This window comes from Natrix helvetica (assembly GCF_964273705.1).
Source record: "Natrix helvetica genome assembly, chromosome: 2".
NCBI lineage: Eukaryota > Metazoa > Chordata > Lepidosauria > Squamata > Natricidae > Natrix > Natrix helvetica.
This window is the reverse complement of record NC_138552.1, coordinates 286043510-286061656: the sequence shown is the minus strand read 5'-3', so window position 1 is coordinate 286061656 and position 18147 is coordinate 286043510. Positions and strand designations below refer to the sequence as shown.

General features: G+C 47.5%; 1 protein-coding gene across 1 annotated transcript in view; it reads right to left on the bottom strand.

The window, feature by feature from the left end:
* MNT (MAX network transcriptional repressor) overlaps window positions 1-18147 on the bottom strand; it is a 93095-nt gene that overhangs the window by 48328 nt on the left and 26620 nt on the right. The gene's annotated exons all lie outside the window — the stretch shown is intronic.

The window sequence follows — 18147 nt, the reverse complement described above, 5'->3', positions numbered from 1 at the left end:
GGTGCTGGAGAAGACTCCTGCGAGTCCCTTGGACTGCAAGGCGATCCAACTGGTCAGTCCGAGAGGAGATCAACCCTGACTGCTCTTTAGAAGGCCAGATCCTGAAGAGGAAACTCAAATTGTAACTTTGAATCGTCATTAAATGAACTGTTCTGTAGCCCTGACCCGCCCTCGGGTAGAGGACCTGGTGGTCGCGTGGAACAATGCGACTACCGGGGCCTTGAACCGGGTGGCGCCTTTGCGGCCTCTCCGGCGGCAACGATCCACCCTGGCCCCTTGGTTTACCGAGGAGCTAATGGTGATGAAGCGCCGCAAGAGATGCCTAGAGAGTCGTTGGAGATCCTCCCGTTCCGAATTTGACCGAACACAGGTACGAGCCCATTTAAGGACGTACCTTGTGGCACTGAGAGCGGCCAAACGTCAATATTGTGCCGCTCTCATTGCATCCGCAGAAAACCGCCCTGCCGCCCTGTTTCGGGTGTCCCGCTCCCTCCTGTTTCAGAGGCCGCGGGAGGCCCCTTTACAGGGTAGGGCAGAGGAATTTGGGAAATATCTGCAGGATAAAATCACTCAAATCCGGAAGGATTGGGTCCCTTTCAGTGGCCCAGTGGAGACGTCTGTGGAGAGTCTTGAGAGATCAATCTGGGAGGAGTTTGACTTGGTTGCCATCGAGGATTTGGACAGAATGCGTGGACGACTGCGACCTACCACATGTTTACTGGACCCGTGCCCCTCCTGGCTTGTACTGGCATCCTGGGAGGTTACATGTGACTGGCTCCTGGGCCTAGTGAACGCTTCGTTGAGTGAGGGGTCTCTTCCGGCCGCCTTGAAAGAGGCAGTGGTGAGGCCCTTGCTCAAGAAGCCTTCCCTGGACCCTATGGAGCTGGCCAATTATCGTCCTGTCTCCAACCTTCCCTTTTTGGCGAAGGTTGTAGAGAGTGTGGTGGCTTATCAGTTTCCACGACATCTGGAGGAAAATGATTATCTAGACCCGCACCAGTCCGGCTTTCGCCCCGGGCACAGCACGGCGACGGCCTTGGTCGCGTTGGTGGATGATCTCTGGAGGGCCAGAGATAGGGGTTGTTCCTCTATCCTGGTCCTATTAGACCTCTCGGCGGCTTTTGATACCATCGACCATGGTATCCTGTTGCACCAGCTGGAGGGGTTGGGGGTTCGGGGCACCGTTTTGCGGTGGTTCGGCTCCTACCTTTCCGGCCGGACGCAACGTGTGTTGGCAGGGGAGCAGAGGTCGACCCTAACCCCCCTTACTTGTGGGGTGCCACAGGGGTCGGTCCTCTCGCCACTCCTGTTCAACACATACATGAAGCCGCTGGGTGAGATCATCCGTGGGTTCGGGGTGGGATATCATCTGTACGCTGATGATACTCAGCTGTACATTTTCACCCCGAACCACCCCAATGAGGCCGTCGAAGTGATGTCCCGGTGTGTGGAAGCCGTACGGGTCTGGATGGATGACAACCGACTCAAGCTCAACCCCTCCAAGACGGAGTGGCTGTGGGTTCCGGCCCCCCGGTTCAACAAGCTAATTCCATCCCTGGCCATCAGGGGCGTACAACTTGCCCCCGTGGAGCAGGCGCGCAATTTGGGCGTCCTCCTGGATGCCCGGCTGTCCATGGATGACCATGTGACAGCCGTGGCAAGGGGGGCGTTCCACCAGGTTCGCCTGGTGCGCCAATTGCGCCCCCTACTGGACCGGGACGCCTTGCGCACAGTCACTCATGCACTGGTGACGTCTCGCCTGGACTACTATAACGCTCTCTACATGGGGCTCCCCTTGAAATGCACTCGGAGACTGCAGTTGGTCCAGAATGCGGCCGCGTGGGTAATTATGGGGAGTACAAGGTACTCCCATGTGACACCTTTCATGCGCGAGCTGCACTGGCTTCCTGTGGTCTATCGGGTGCGTTTCAAGGTCTTGATAACGATCTTTAAAGCGCTCCATGGCTCAGGACCTAGATACCTGCGGGATCGTATTCTGCCCCATACATCCCTGCGACCAATTCGCTCACACAGAGAGGGACTTCTCCAGGTGCCGTCCACCAGACAGTGCCGGGGGGCGACGCCTAGGAGCAGAGCGGGCCCAGCCCTGTGGAATGACCTTCCCCCGGATATTAGGATTACCTCTGACCTCCGCGCCTTCCGTGTAAAGCTCAAGACCCACCTATTCCAAGTAGCTGGCCTGGCTCAACCATAGTTTGATGATATCGCTCCTGACGGGTTTTTTAATTTTGTGATTTTATTTAGGGGATTTTAAACTGTGATCTTAATTGTTTCCATCCATCTGTCTACCTCCTCCATGTATATGTCTATTCTGTGTATGTATTGTCCATATTTGTACTTTATATGTTTTTATTGTACGCCGCCCCGAGTCCTTCGGGAGAGGGTGCGGCTAACAAATAAAATTTTATTTATTTCTTTATTTATTTATGTTGTAAGTCGAGAACTCCCTGTATTCATGTCCTCTCCATTGTCGTCATCATCATCATTCCATCCACTGTTGATGTTACAGAGTTAGGTCAGGAAACAACAAAGCACAGGAAGCACCAAGGATTCCAGAATTCAACTAAGGGCTTCAAATATTCTCTTCTGTTGGATTCTATCTATATACTGCTAAAAAAAACTCTTGTGCCTCTTTGTAACTTTCAACTGGGTGGAATTGGAGGAATGATCATGAACTTTTTCAGCACCAAGTGCCCAAACCGGAACATGCGTGCATGCGTGTCCATGTGTCAGAGCGGCAAAAACCCGAACACCAGCTGGCCAGCGTGCACATGCCTATTTTCAGACCATTTTGGGACCATTTGGGGGGTTGTTTTCAAGTCTACAGGCCATTTTTGGGCCATTTTACAGGCTGTTTTATGGCCAAAAATGGCCTGGAAAACAGCTTGAAAAATAGTTTATTGGTTGTTTTTTGGGCCGTTTTTCAGCACTCCGGCACCCACAAAGACCAGCTGACATGCGTGCTGGAAACCAGAAGAGCAGCTGGTAACGGCATGCATGCCCCCAGAGAGGCCACCTCTGGCGGGCGTGCCATAGGTTCACCATCCCAGGTATAGAGCAACAATGATTGAACCAAGATAATCCAGATGGGCTAACTTACATAATGCCAGAACCCATGACTCCCGTGGGAGTGAAATTTGGAGAAACTGTGACCACAGTTTCACCGCGTCTTCCGATGACGCCTCCCAGAACCCTGTAGGTTGGGTGACACAAGGGAAGACCGGAGGGTTGTATCCGTTCTCTGCTCTCGTTCTCACCTTCCTCTGACTCCTCTATCAATTGGCTTGTGCAAGACTGGACAGACCGCTAACGTTTATTAACCTGTCTAGTAAATATTGATCAAATATGAATGTGTCCTTTACTCAAAACGTTTTGTTTTTTTCCTCGCAAAATTCTGTTACTGGGTTAATTTTGGGCAAGGTCATTTCCCAGATTTTTAAATATCACTGGGCCAACAAAATATAATTTGGTTTACCAAAATGAACAATAAACCCAGAACTGATTTCTTGTATTGGATCAATTCATAGGCATTAGGAAACAGGGTCAGTACACTAATCTCAGAATTCAACGAGGGATTTTCCTCGCCTCACAGAAACTTCTGGACCAAACTCATGTCGGTGTGTGTGTTCGTCAGTGATCATAAGCAGCCATTTATTTTCAACATAATCCTGATTGATCTCAAAAAAGAATCTGAACATCTCACATCAAACGTCTATGCAGTCGTTTGATAAACCAGATTTAACGGGAAGTTGAAGCCCAAAAAATCCCAACGAGATTCATTTAAGCCTAAAGATTTTAAAGACTTTCAAGAAAATCTGACCCGCTTATCTACAAAAACTTTGTTACGCTGATGGGGAGGAAGCCATGTTCGTTGCTTACCACTGCATAAGGAAAATTCATCTTGCACATTAAGCTTTAATCACAAGAGAGACTGCAATCCTCAATTTTCAAACGCAGTAGAATGAGCAGAGGACAGAGGTCAAAAAAGTCAAGATGATGACCATGACAGTGTGAGCAAGGCCCTTGCCCTTTGTATATGGGGCGTGGCTTAAGCCATCCCACTGCCACCACCATCTTGAATTTTCTGACCCACTTTAAGGAAACTCAAGAGCAGATCTGGACGAAAGTTACCTTCACATGCTAGTAGACTTCTAGATCAGTGTATCCCAACACTTTAAGATGAGTGGACTTCAGCTCCCAGAATTCCCCAGCTAGCTAGGGAATTCTTGAAGTCCACCCATCTGCACCTGCGAAGATTGGGAAACACTGCTCTCAAATTTCTCTAGATTTCCAGAGAAAACTTGCAGACTACAGGAATTAGACTACGGGCATTTTGATACCTTGAAGTACAGGTTGTCTGCGTGACCCTGAGTGATAAACAGATAAACCTCCAAGGGCTTCAACGACTCTCTAAAAGGATGCAAATGACCAGCTGTCTGCAAGGAATAGAAACCCTTCCATTACCCACTATCCTGTCAGAGCTGAAGAAGCTTCTTGGATGAGAAGCGAAAAGCCTTCAAAAGAAAAACAAGAAAATCTCGTTGCCTCCTGAAAAAAAGCACCTTTGGGACAACTATGACCTGGATAACTGAGAATCCCTGCAGACTTTTTGCTCTAGAAAAACTGCAATGATTCAATGTTCTCCCTCCCATCTAAAAAAATATATGTTTTTTTCCTCCACATTTGCAAGTTATGAGTATGACTTGCCCTATTTCCAAGATGCACAATTTAAGATTTTTTTCCAGATTCGTAGACTGCTACACTCAGGATAATGCCAACCCCAAGGATGGGCAGAGAAGGTCAAATATAGGTGGAGTTGCTTCCTCTAAGGTCAAAATTTCATTGCCAAGCTTGAAGGTAGAAATGTGATCTTCGTACCTGGGAACACAGAGAGCCACCACAGACCTCAGAAAGGATAGGTAAAGGTAAAGGTTCCCCTCACACATATGTGCTAGTCGTTCCCAACTCTAGGGGGCGGTGCTCATCTCCATTTCAAAGCCAAAAAGCCAGCACTATCTGAAGACATCTCCGTGGTCATGTGGCCGGCATGACTGAACGCCAAAGGTGCACGGAGCGCTGTTACCTTCCCACCAAAGGTGGTTCCTATTTTTCTACTTGGATTTTTACATGCTTTCAAACTGCTAGGCTGGCAGAAGTTGGGACAAGTAAAGGGAGCTCACTCCATTACACAGCACTAGGGATTCAAACCGCCGAACTGCTGACCTTTCTGATCAACAAGCTCTGCGTCTTAGCCACTGAGCCACCACGCCCCTCTCAGAAAGGATATAGCTGCTTTAAAGAGTTTCAGAGATGTGCTATAATCCTGCCCCTAAATAATTCAGAGAAGCTTTTAGGAATCAAATTTGTAGGTTGCCTGGGCCTATGTAAACCCCGCTGTTTGGTAAAACACACATTTACACTTTCAAAATAGTCATACTCAAATTTCTTCAGAAGGAAAAGGATTTGTAGTACAAGGTTCCATTTTGGCTTTCAAGCTATTCCATGTGCTTATAAATGATTTGGATGAAAAGTTAAGGACGGTGTTTCTCAACCTTGTTGGCAACGATATACATTGTCTGGGCTTCAACTCCCAAGAATTCCCCAACCAGCATGCTGGAGTTGAAGCCCTGACATCTTAAAATTGTCCAGGTTGAGAAACGCTAAATTAGATAATACCATAATCATATTTGTAGATGAGTCAAAGACAGGAGGAGCAGCAAACACCTTAGTACAATCGTTTCGGAGTATCTTGACAAGCTGGAACAATGGGCAGGAACCAGGAAGTTGAATTTTATAACAAGGCAAATGCAATATCCCACACACGGGTAGGGAAAAAATGCAAAACTAAGAAGATAGCTTGGCCGATAGGCAGCAGCACACACAGAAAGGATCTTAGTGAATCACAGCTGAACATGAGACCAGAGTGATGCACTTTCAGAACAAGCAAACACAGTCCTAGATTGCATCAACAGAAGGACAAAGTCAAGATCAAGGGAAGACAATTGTTCCCGTCTATCTGATTTGATGAAATCACAGCTAGAAGTATGTGTTTGGTTCTAGACGTGGCATTTAGGGTGTACCCGTTCAGAGGAGAGTAGCTGAGATGATGAGCTGTTAAGTTACAGTATCCTTCCCCTGGAGTGGGATGGGAATGGAGATTTTGCAGTATTCTTCCCCTGGAGTGGGGAGGGAATAGGGATTTTGCAGTATTCTTCCCCTGGAGTGGGGAGGGAATGAAGATTTTGCAGTATCCTTCCCATTGGAGTGGGGAAGGAATGGGGATTTTACAGTATCCTTCCCCTGGAGTGGGGAGGGAATGGAGATTTTGCAGTATCCTTCCCCTGGAGTGGGGAGGGAATGGAGATTTTGCAGTATTCTTTCCCTGGAGTGGGGAGGGAATGGAGATTTTGCAGTATTCTTTCTCCTGCCACGCCCACCAAGCCACACCCACAGTATCGGTAGTAAAAAAAAATGAATCCCACCACTGCACGGGACCATGCAACCATCATAAATGAGACACTTGCCAAGCACCTTAATTTTGATCACGTGACTGTGGGGATGCTGCAACAGTTGTAAGTGTGAAAAATGATCATGCCACTTTTTTCGGTGCCATTGTAACTTCAAAGGGTCACTAGACAAATGGTTGTAAGTTGAGGACTATGAATATTTTAAGATCTACCATCTAAAACTTGGGGGAGGGGGGGATTCTTCAGAATTGCCCTGAAGGCAGAACAAAACACATACAACAGATTTACATAACAATGAAACAGGAGACAGTTTGACATCAGAAAAAAAAATCATAATAATAATAACAATAATAATAATCCTAACACAGGTAATGCTCAATTTACGACCGCAAATCAGATTGGAACTTCTATTGCTGGGTAACACAGTCATTAAATGAGCGATGCTCAACTTCACAATCATTAAAGTGAATCGCTATGGTCATTAAGCGGATCCTGTAGTTGCCAAGCAAATCCAGTTTACTCCATTGAGTTGGCTTCTGGGGAGTTGGCTGAGAAGATTGCAAATGGTTTTCATGTGACTTATGACACTGCAATCATTGTAAACACATGCTGGTTGCCAAGCATATATTCCCAATCACGTTAGGACACTGGGACAGTTATTAAGTGCAAAGACCGCTCACCTTTTTTTTAGCACCGCCGTAACTTTCAATGGCATGAAACGAATTATCGTAAATGGAGGACTACCTATAAGAGCTATTCAGCCGTGGAACAGACTGTCTCTGAAGATAGCAATAGCTCTTAGACTTACCGTATTTTTCAGAGTATATAAGACGCACCAAGATTTTGAAGAGGCAAATTATAACAAAACGTTTTTCACTCTGCAAACCTCCCCAAAACTCCCCCCCCCATTTTTTTTTGCAAAAATGAGCCTATTTTTTTGTCAAAAAAAGGGCATGCATAGCCTTTAGGAGGCTTGTAGAGTGCCCCCTGGGGGCTGGGGGGGGCAAGAACGAGTAAAAAACGGCCCATTTTCCCCTCATTTTTGCCCTCCCCAGCCACCAGGAGGACTCCACAAGCCTCCTAAAGGCTATATACAACCATTTTTGCAAAGGGGGTGGGATTTTGGGAGTCTAAAAATGCTGTATTCAGTGTATAAGACGCATCCAGCTTTTCACCCTCTTGAAAAAAAAATACATCTTATACTCCAAAAAATATGGTATATACCGCTTCATAGTGTTTTTATAGCCCTCTCTTACCGATTTACAGAGTCAGCCTATTGCAGTGATGGCGAACCTATGGCACGCGTGCCACAGGTGGCACACGGAGCCATTTGTCAGGGCACACGAGGCGCTGCAAATTCACCCTTTTTTAAAGCCTTTTTTCGCCCTCCCCAGGCTCCAGAGTCTTTATAGGAGCCTGGGGAAGGTGAAAAGAGCCTCTCCCGCTCCCCTGGAGGCCCTCCGGAGGCTTCATGAGCTTCTCTGAAGCCTCCGGAGCGCAAAAAACCAGCCCTACGGGCAAACCAAAAGTTCAGAAACAGACTTCCAGTTTGCTCAGAGGTTCGTTTTGACTGCTCTGGAGGCTTAGGGAAGCGTCCTGAAGGTCCCTGAAGCCTTCGGAGCACTCAAAATGACCCTCCGAGCAAACCGGAAGTCACTTCCAGTTTGCTCGGAGGGTCGTCTTGACTGCTCTGGAAGCTTCAGGGAAGCCTCCTGAAGGTCCCTGAAGCCTCCTGAGGGCTTCCGGGGGGCGGGGGAGGCTGTTTTCACCCTCCCCAGGCTCCTGTAAAGCCTCTGGAGCCTGGGGAGGGCAAAAAAGCATGCAAAAAAAAGTCACGGCTGTAGTGTGCGCATGCGCACTGGGGGGGTCGTGCATTGCATTATGGGTGCGGCATGCCCGCACATGACCCCCCTGTGCTTCCCCCCACTTATGGCACGCGAGCCAAAAACGGTTCGCAATCGCTGGCCTATTGATTGCCCCCAACAATCTGGGTCTTCATTTTACCCACCTCAGAAGAATGGAAGGCTGAGCCTTGAGCCTGGTGGGATTTCAATTGCCAAAGTGCAGCGAGCAGTCAGCTGAAGAAGCCTGTAGTACAGCACTCTAACCACTGCACCACCTCGGCTCTATGGTGGACTCCCTCGACCAAAAGGGATTAACAGGAATATTCTAATAACGAAACCTGCACAGGGCACGGAGTGGACTGGATCAGCGGTCTCCAATATTTCTGGCTCAGCGGAGATGGGAGATGATTTTGCACGGGCACGGTCGGTGGCCCGGTTCCAAATGAGCTGCGGCCCAGTACCCGGTCACAGACCAGGGGTTAGTTGGAGACCCCTGGACTAGATGATCTTCAAAATCCTTTTCCATGTTATCATCCTGTGTTTCTATGATTCAACAGGACTGATTAAAAAAAAAATCTGGAATACCTGGATCCTTGCTAAGTGCCTGGATAATAACTTCTCACATAATACTAATTCAGCCCCCAGGTTTTTATATTAAAAAGACTAGAGTTTGTGACAACATCATCCCACAGCACGTATGACAATCTCCCACATTAACCTCCAGGAACTGGTGTTCAAAGCCTCTAGACAAGGAGGAGGATCCATACTAGATCGCAGGTAAAAAGCCTTAGCACCTGAATATAGTCCAAATTGCTAAACCTAATTAGCTTTAATCCAGCTTGGATTTTATGGCTTGAACTGTTGTGCAAGGGGTTTAATTTGTGAATAGTTTGGCATACTGTGCCAATTCAGAAAATGAATCAATTAAGTCATCATCAGGTTCAGAGGTGGTGTGAATGCAACATATGAGATTAAACCCTGTGGCCAGAATTGTCAGGGATGGTTTTAATCCAGTTTTCTCCAAATTGACATTTTCCAGATAGGTAATGTTTTGTCCCGTGATTCCAATGAATATGCAGACACAGGCTTGGCTGTCTGCCACAACTAATTACATAGATAAAGCCACCCCTTGGCTAGGAGCCTAGAAAGTTATCTTCAAGAAACCAAGATTAAATTTACGGAATGCTTTCTCAACGGCTAGTAAAATGGACTGCTGTTTCCTGCAAAGATTCCCCTCCCGTCGCTCCACCTAAAAACTCTTTGGGAGGGGCCACATCCTTAGCCAGCTGTCCTTACTTACTTCTATGACGTCGTCTCCACAGCTGTTCCTTTCTCTTCTCAGCTCTACTACACACACATCAGGGACAACCTCCCTCTGTTCCTCCTCACTGCTCCCTGACTCAGATGCCACCTGGTGGCCAACAGGCCTCTCTAGTTCCTGCTCTGACTCCAAACACCCTCCAGAGTCTTCCTCCTCCTCCAGAGCAGTCTCATTATGGTCTGAGCTGTCAAAGTCCACCAACAGCTCAGCCAGCCGCTGCTGGGTCACAACAGGTAAGGACTATCTATCTCAAGAACCTCAGGATGGGAACAGTGATTTAAAACCAGGCTTCCTAATCCTCTCTAAAGAATAATAGTGTCTTGTTTGATTTTACCAATCAACCTTGAGTACAGACCAGTGTCTTTGCTTTGGAGAGCAATATCAAATAAAAGATACCTAAGGTCTGTCAATTTTTCTATAACCAATACCCAGGATGATGATATACAGTAATAAAAGGAAAAGAAAATATAGATTTCTACGTTCCTACACTTTCTGCCTCTCCTTGCAATGGTACAGCCCAGTTGCCCAACAAAATTTTGCTACTTGTCATATGATTCTGGAGTCAGTGCCTACAGATAATTTGCATTAAAAGTCACTGGGAGCATTCTTTATTCTGAAAACCAGGGTTTGTGCGTTCGTGTGTTGTGGGAAACCAAGCAGTTCTCATTTATTGAGAAAACTAGGGATTAGACACAGAGGTATCAAACTTGATTTCATTAAGGGCCACATCAGGGTTGTTTTTGACCTTGGGAGGAGGGGTGGGCGTGGTTGGGGTGGGCATGGCCAGCTTGACGTCACTTGTTTAGGGGGCGCCTGTAGTGGCCGGAGCGCTCTGCCAGCGAAAACGGGCTCCCAAGCTCCGTTTTCTGCTGTGACGGCCTCCTGCAGTCCTCTGCCAGAGGGCCACATGTGGCCCTCCCGAGCTCTGTTTTCACTGACAGGGACACCGGGGGCCAGTCCTTTGGGGTTTTCAGGGCGGCCCGCCGGGCCAGATCTAAGCACCCGTGGACCAGATCTAAGCACCCCGTGGGCCAGATCTAAGCATCCCGTGGACCAGATCTAAGCACCCCGTGGGCCAGTTCTAAGCACCCCATGGGCCAGATCTAAGCACCCCGTGAGCCAGATCTAAGCATCCCGTGGGCCAGATCTAAGCATCCCGTGGGCCAGATCTAAGCATCCTGTGGGCCAGATCTGGCCCCTGGGCCTTGAGTTTGCACCCCTGGATTAGAGAGGTGTGCGAACCTTGTCTAATGTCAGGCTTGCTATGCTTAAACCCTAAATGCCCCTCCTTCTGAGCAATGAAACACCTTCCCCTACCACTTTTGAAGTGCTCAGCCACTCAAATCGGCCGTCCTTCCCTGCACGCTGTTGCTGTAATCCGCAGCAGGAAAACGGGCAAGCAGAAACAGGGATGAAGACAGGAACAGTGAAATACGTAATTGCAGGTAGCTGCAGGGGCAAAATCCTTTCTCTGCCCAAACTCTAGATTACTGGGAGAGGAGGCAAGGAGGGGATGAAGCCCCCGACTACATGCTTCCTTCTTGTACCTTCTGGAAAGTAGAGAAAGTAGAGAAGAAAGCTGCCAATTCTCCAAGCTGCATTGCTCTTTCAGAGGACAAACCTCAACTTACAATCCTTAGCAAACATTTGAAATTAGGATAGAAACTTCAGAAAAAGCTACTTACGTCCCAAATTTGAAGTTTCAACATCTGGGCCCTTTCTGTGGTCAAGTGACTACATGTTGAGTGTTCAGTAATCACCCGGGACTTACAACTTTATGTAGCATCCCCCCGTCACATGACCACAATTTCCAATGGTTTTTTGATGAAAATTGGTGTTTACTTCCAGTTTCCGTCAAAACACGTTCCATAGTGAACAATGTGTTCACTTAGCAACGACAGTGTTTGTTCAACCACTGCTACATAAAAGGTGTTATAATTGGGCATGGTCATGTGGTGACCTTCTTTTCAACCGTCACATCTTACAACCAAAACGGCAGACTCGATTACAGTCGAAGCTAAAATAACTTTATTGTCATTTTTTTTTACTATGAGCACACAGGCCCACATTAAAAATGAAATTCTTTAGCTAGCTCTCAACAGAAAGTGTGTATCTACTCAAACATATATATAACACACATAGACATGCTACACACACAAACACACACACCTGATGTATCCATCCATCCTTCTCTAGCCATCTAGCTACACACACACCTGATCCATCCATCCATCCATCCATCCATCTCTAGCCATCTAGCTACACACACACACACACCTGATCTATCTATCTATCTATCTATCTATCTATCTATCTATCTATCTATCTATCATCTATCCATCCATCCATCCATCCATCCATCCATCCATCCATCCATCCATCCATCCATCCATCCAACCATCTATTTCTAGCCATCTAGCTACACACACACATCACTGTTCATTTTGTAGACATAGCGGAAAGAAGAAACTTCAGAATTCACAAGCTTGATGCTAGATGGAAGAAAACTGTGACTGAATCCGGATGTTCTGCTTCGGGTACCACGAACTCCCCTCCCAGAAGGTAACAAGGAAAACATGTCGTGAAGAGGATGTGTAGCATCCCAGACAATCCTGCTGCAGGAGAACTCCTGTACGGACCTCTTCCTCAAGTGACGGGTAGACCAACCTGACTTAAAAACCCCTCACCTCACTGAGAAAGTATCCAACGGAACTCTAATGAAGCAGAAAACCATTTTGACTGATTTATGATGCCTTGGGAAGGCCACACTTGGAATACTGCATTCAGTTTTGGTCGCCACGATGCAGAAAAGATGTGGAGACTCTAGAAAGAGTGCAGAGAAGAGCAACAAAGAGGATTAGGGGACTGGAGACTAAAACATATGAAGAACGGTTGCAGGAACTGGGTATGTCCAGTTTAATGAAAAGGCAGCTAGGGTTGACATGATAGGAATGTTCCAAAATTTGAGGGGCTGCCCCAAAGAAGAAAGGGTCAACCTACCGTATTTTTCAAAGTATAAGACGTACCTTTTTCCCCTCAAAAAAAGAGGATGAAAATCTGGGTGCGTCTTATATACTGAATACAGCATTTTTGGCCTACCGAAACTCTTTCCCCTTTGCAAAAATGGACATGAAGAGGATTTGGGAGGATTGCAAAGTGCTCCTGAGGGCAGGGGAGGGCAAAAAAGAACCAAAAAAAATGCCCCCCCCCGCAGGAGCACTCTAAAAGCCCCCCAAAACCTCTGCATGCCCCCCCCCCTTTTTTTTTGCAAAAAACGAGACGTGCAGAGGGTTTGGGAGGCCTGCAGAGTGCAAAAACCTTTTAAAAATTTTTTTACCTCTTCAAACTCATGGTGCGTCTTATAGTCCGAATAATACGGTATTCTCCAAAACACCTGAAGGCAGGATAACAAGCAATGCATGGAAGCTAATCGAGGAAGAAAGTAGCCTAGAACTAGCATAGCATTTAGCATTTAGGCAACTCCAGCGCACATGTGCGCACTGGCCAGCTGACTTCAGCCTTCTTTTGAGGCTGTTTTTCGCCCTCCGGAGGCTTCCTTGAAGTCACTTCCGGGTTGGCTATAGAGACGTTTTTCGCCCTCCGGAGCCTTCAGGGAAGCATCCGCAAGGTTCCGGAGGTCGAAAATCGGCCCTACGGACAAACCTGAAGTCACCATTCCCTGAAGTCTCTAGAGGGGCTACGGAGGGCTGTTTTCACCCTCCCCAGGCTCCTAGAAAGGCTCTGGAGCCTGGGGAGGGCAAAGAAACTGTGCCAAATGGGGGGGGCTGGTCACGCACGCATGCGCACGGGGAAGCACATAGCATTATGGGTGTGGCATGCCAGCACACAACCTCTCTGTATTCCCCACTTTTGGCACAGGAGCCCAGTTAGTCATCACTGGTATAGGGTCTCCTGCTTGGACAGAGAGTTGGACTAGAAGACCTCCAAGGTCCCTTTCCAATTCTGTTATCTCCAAGCCTAGCTTTCTGTAACCTTTACCGCTCGACATGATGCAAGTGTGCCTGTCCTGTCTGGCCCTGTTTATTTAAAAGACCAGACCAGACCAGCAGCCAGATAGGTTAAAAGGGAACGGCAGTCAGATCATTTCGCTACCTTTCTTTGCAACCGCCAGACTCTTGTTGACTTACCTTCATTGGCTTCTGAAGTTTCACCTCTAAACATATCTGAGATTAACTTGTTTTCAGCACTTTTGAAAGCTAGACATTTTTCTCTCTTTTTTTTTAATCAAGGCTAAGATTCGGAAGATAGGCAAAGTCAGGTTTCAGAATTCACAATTCCTCCCAATGCTGCTACCTGTGATAAATTGAATTTGGGGACACTTTCTGGATAGAAATCAAATGATGGCAAAGGACAATCTTGGAGATGGTGATAAAGGAGGGGATGAGACTGGCTTACTTATTCTTTACATTGAACCGTCGTTTGTTGACTGAGCTACATTGTTCAATCTCACATATTGTGTGTGTGTGTTCTAGCATAACTCTGGAACGCCTAGAGCAATTTGAACCAAACTTCGTACACAGATACTTACTCTCTGGAAACAAATACTGTGGGGGTAAGACACCCCTAACACCCCTTGGTTTGTGTGTTCTGTTAAGATACAGCCTGTTGTGCCTTTAAATGGCTTCTACTGTGCTGCCGTAAAGTAGCTTCTACTGTACAGCACAGTGGAGTTGCCATGATAACAGCTTCACAGTGCTACACAGGGGTACCCTCTGGTAAGGGGGAAAAGCCAACATTAGAAATTACGTTTGGTCCGGCCATTTCCCCCCTATAAATAAATACTCGGGCAACACCGGTTTATCAGCTAGTTTTGAATAAAGCCAAAACGAGTACAGAGAAGAACAACAAAGATGATGAGGGGAGGAGAGGCTAAATCATATGAAGAATGGGTACAGACACTGGGCATGGCTAGTCTAGAGAGGAGAAGGACCAGGGGAGACATGATAGCAGTCTTCCAATATTTGAGAGGATGTTACAGAGAGGAGAGGGTCAACCTATTTTTCAAAGTTTTCCAAACTTGCCTTCAGAAGTTTTCAAGAAGAGACAAAACAGCCATTTGTCAGAAATGGTACAGGGTCTCTTGCTTGAGCAGGGGGCTGGACTAGATGACCACAGCGCTTTACAGCACTCTCTGGGTGGTTTACAATGCGGAAGCATTATTTACATATTGTCCCCAACAATATGGGTCCTCGTTTTACTGACCTCGGAAGGATAGAAGGCTGAGTCAACCTTGAGCCGGTCAGGATCGAACTCCTGCCAATGGGCATAGTCAGCCTGCAATTCTACATTCTAACCACTGCGCCACTTGGGCTCAAAATACGTAATTTCTTAGGTAATTTCTTCATATTAGACTAGTGAGTGATTCACGCTTACTTCAACCGGAAGGAACTACTCGGTGGGGTACCTCTGCTCTATCACTAGTCTACTCCTCCTCCAAAGAAGAGAAGGAAGCATTGCAGCCCTTGACTTATGACCACAATTGAACCTAAACTTTCTGTTGCTACGCAAGACAGTGAAGTGGGTTGTGCTCCATTTTATGACCTTTTTGCAGTCGTTAAGTGAATCTGACTCCCATCGCCTTGATTCTATTTGTTAGAAGCCAGCTGGGAAGGTCGCAAATGGTGATCACATGACCCCACAACAACACAATCATCATAAATACATGCCAGTTACCAAGCACCCATATTTTGGTGACATGACCATGAGGTTCAGTGGTGGGTTCCGGATCCCATCGCAACCAGTACGCTGCGACGGGGGCCGGACATCCACCTCGGACACGCATGCTGCACATGCATGTGCACACCACCGCCCTGCGACCTCCCAGCTGCTCTACGATGTTGCGCAGGCGCCATCCGCTGTGCGCAAGTGCACCATTGGCCCGTTTCCCTCAAAGAGAGGTAAGGAACGCAGGTCGGCGGGCGGGCCCACTAAAACACCATTCCGGGACGGTGGCCGCTGCTCCCAGCTGCCACCAGTATGCCCGCAGTGGGCCGTACCATCTGGAACCCACCACTGCAACAGTTCTAAACAAGTCTTCGACTTGTGATCGCAGTTGAGCCCCAAATTTCTGTTGTTAAGTGAGACATTTGTTAAGCGAGTTTTAAGCGATTGTCGAGCTTTCTTGCCACAGTTGTTAAGCGAATCACTGCAGTTGATGTTTGCGACACGGTTAAGTGAATCTGGCTTCCCCACTGGTTTTGCTTGTCAGAAGGTCGCAAAAGGGGATCACATGATCCCGGGACACAACAAAGGTCATAAGGATGAAATCTGTTGCCAGGGATCATGGGAATGCTATAAATGTTGTAAGTGTGGAAACTGATCATCAGTCACTTTTTCCAGTGCCATTGTAACTTTGAACGGTCACTAAATGAATGGATATTAGTATTGTGGCCTAACAGCGGCCAGTGGATCTGGCAGCAGATTCGTCGGAGGCAGAGAGGGGGCCAGAGTCATATGCCAGTTATCAGCTGCCTTCAGAGTCGGTGGGGCAGAAGAACCCCTGGAGCCTGTTCCCAAAGTGCGCATGGGCAGAGCTGCCAGGAAAGGGAACAGCTAAGGAACACGGGTCGACTTGGGAGTAAAGCCACAGATGGACAGTGGATGGCCCCTCTTAAATAAAGAGGAGCAAAAGGGGAGGGGAGTTTGCAGGAGAGGAATTCACTTTCAGCTAAATAAAAGGGGTTTTATCGGGACGAGGAGTCAAGTGTTGTACTTTTGGGAACCCTAGGTTAGAATAGTAAGTCAAGGACTACCTGTGGTATACACAACAATTTTATTAAGCAGGGTTCAAGATGCTGAAAAATGCCAGGCCAGTGGTAAAGGAACCCATTTCCTAAGAAAACCTCAAGGTGCTTCAGAACACACACCGGAGTGAATCATATTTCACCCTGCCTGGATCTCTGGAGGCTTTTCCTGATGCCAAACATCTCATAGCCTCCAGAAATGACTCATACCTTCTTCTCCTACCTGGCAGGGTGGAGACCTATCAGCCTATGACAACAGGCAGCAGCTGACCCAATTGAAAGCTTCACTAGGGAGTCACCTGTCGGGGGAGAATTTTTCCTCTCACTTCCTGTGGGAAAATTAACTCACCTGGGTTCCTAGGGGACAGAGAGAGGCGTTTCCCCGTCTTCAAGCAAGAGGCACCACAAAATGACGCAGAGCAGCCTGTTGAACAGGTTGCCATTGACTTATTCAAGGGAACTTCCTCCCTGCCACCTGCCCAACAACAACTTCCCAGACCCAAAACAAAGACACGAAAAGAGCCTTGCAGGGTGGAAATTCGGGAGGCAGCAGGGTGTACTGGTTACAGAAGCCAGGAAGATTCAGGTTCAGATTTACCTTCTGCCGTAAAGACTGGAAGTTTGACTAGGGTCAAAAACCAGGGTATTACATCCTGTGAATGATACCAACCGCCTCAGCATCGGAAAGTCCAGAAAGCGGGCATCCAATGCAAAACGGCACCAGTCTTTGTTTCACTGTACCAGTGGTGGGTTGCATATTTAGTTACTATCATTTCCCCCCGCATGCACCGTTCCATTTGGCACGCGCGAAGCAGCCGCGCGTGCACCTTCCGCCCATGCCCCAGCCCTTCTGCGCATGCACTTTGCTCTCTCTCACCTTTCGCGCATACTCCCGGTCTCAAAAACATGCCTAAATAGGATGGCATACAGCCAGGGCAAGAGGGGGACGGGACCCACAATTTCAGCTATCAGTTCAGGTGCACCGGTCCGAACCGGCTGAATACGACGTCTGCTTTGCATCAATTCTTAGCCTGCTGTGATGCGCAACCCTGTAAATCAATCAGCTGTGGAGCAGTGCCTAAGCCCCACCCAGTACAAATTCAAAGGAAGGGACGGAGTGAAGAGCAGCTCAAAACAGGTGGTGTTAAACCGATGGGTGACTCATGAGTGAAGCCTGCCAACTGCCTATCATGCGTCGCCCAAAGCTGATTGGTTACAGTGCAAAGCCACACCCACTGCAACATTCCCAACCAATGGGGAAAGAGCCACCAATGAAATGAAGCTTTTGCCAATAATTCTTTTGGCACAAGGGTTCACGGAATTAACGGACCAAATTGGAGGAAGGGGGAGGGGTTATTCACCAAAATTGCAACCTTTTGACCTGTGTTCTGTTAATTCTAGCCAAAGTGACTGTTTGGGACCCTCCGACGTCCTTCAAAATCTCTCTTTGTTCAACCTCAGCATTCAATTTTGTCTTTGGATGCAAACATTAGGTTGAAGAGCAGTTTGCTTAATCATGGTTTATGGACTAAACTGCAGCTGGCTTTCGTACACATTATATGCTGAGCCATAAACCGTGATTTAGGGTTCACCAAATCAATTTCGAGCTCCCAATCCTCCTTACTAACGTTTAGAATATTGGGTGAACAAGAGCTAAAGCACGACCCATTCTCAAGCGTCTGACAGCCTCTTCGATCACAGCTGGAGTTTGACGCTACCAGACAGCATAA